Source organism: Uloborus diversus, chromosome 8 (assembly GCF_026930045.1).
Source record: "Uloborus diversus isolate 005 chromosome 8, Udiv.v.3.1, whole genome shotgun sequence".
Lineage (NCBI taxonomy): Eukaryota > Metazoa > Arthropoda > Arachnida > Araneae > Uloboridae > Uloborus > Uloborus diversus.
Genome location: NC_072738.1, coordinates 151255853 through 151257153, shown reverse-complemented (window position 1 = coordinate 151257153; position 1301 = coordinate 151255853). Strand labels below are relative to the sequence as shown.

Genomic DNA, 1301 nt, shown 5'->3' with positions numbered 1-1301 from the left:
CCCCCCTAAAATCCGCTACTAATGATATAAATGCATAGTTATTAAGCAAAATAAATTGTTTACTCAAAATTGAATGATGAAAGTCATGCTAAAAATGTATGAAAAAAAAAGAATTTTCATTTTTGAAAACTCTTCCCAAAAATTTTTCTTGTTGCGCCACTGCGTCGCGACGACCTTGTTGAAAACATGAAATTTGGATACACAAAGACTATAAAAATTTTATCACCTCAGTCCCACCCCCATAGTTAAATCCTGGATTCGGTAATGCATGAGAAAAATATAACTTCATGCTGAAAAAATCTATTCTTGCTTTTGTTGTTGCAGTAGCAGTATTAGTCCAGTCAATGAGTGCGCAGAACAGGGGTGTAGCGTGCATGGAATATGCAATAATTTTTTACTTCAGAATATTGTTAGGGACAGTTAGTAAGTAAACATACTAAAAGTCCCCGACCCTGGAGCGTGAGCTAAAGGTGGGAGGGAGGGGGGAGAAAATTTTGGGTTTCATAGTTCGTTTATTTAGCTTGAATTTTTATTTTAAACGCTTTTTTTCCACTGTTTCCGACATTTTCTCGAAAAACCCAAAATTTTCTTCCCCCCTCCCTCCCACCTTTAGCCTTTAGCTAACCCCCAAGGATCGGGGACTTTTAGTATGTTTACTTACTAACGACCCCTAACAATATTCTGAAGTCAAAAATTATCGCATATTCCATGCACGCTACAATGTCTTCATTGACTGGACTATATCTCAAGCACGAAGCTCAAAACTTTTTCACATTGAGAAAAGACTTTTCCCAAAAATATCCACTTATGGGATTCACTAGGTGGCGCTAATATGAAGATTCGCTCTTAGTGGCCGGGCTTGTGTACTACAACTAACTCACCTCATTCGCCGCCCGGCTAGCTCAGTCGGTAGAGCACGAGACTCTTAATCTCGGGGTCGTGGGTTCGAGCCCCACGTTGGCCGTAATATTTTTCTCCCACTATGCACAGCGGGCTGTCAATTTACTTTTATAGACACTAGGAAGATGCTATCATTTCTCCAATGCTTCAAAGATGCAATTTTATTTTATGTCAATCAGTTTCTTTTCTAGTTTTGAATCTGTGCATTTTTAGAAACAAGAGTAATTTTAGTTTCAATAGTACTAAAATTCGTGCAACTTAATCACAGGATTCCAACCCTACGAGAGATTCTACTTGTTCCAAATCCAGGACTGATAAGAGATTCCTATGCCTACAGTTAATCAATACAAGGCATTCCTTGTATACCATCCCCCCCCCCTCCTATTAGAATATTTTAATAC

The 1301-nt window shown here is 38.5% G+C and overlaps 1 non-coding gene across 1 annotated transcript; it reads left to right on the top strand.

The window, feature by feature from the left end:
- Positions 1–891: 891 nt before the first annotated feature.
- Trnak-cuu (transfer RNA lysine (anticodon CUU)) lies at positions 892–964 on the top strand. Its single transcript has one exon. It is a non-coding gene; the product is annotated as a tRNA-Lys (tRNA).
- The last annotated feature ends 337 nt before the right edge of the window (positions 965–1301 follow it).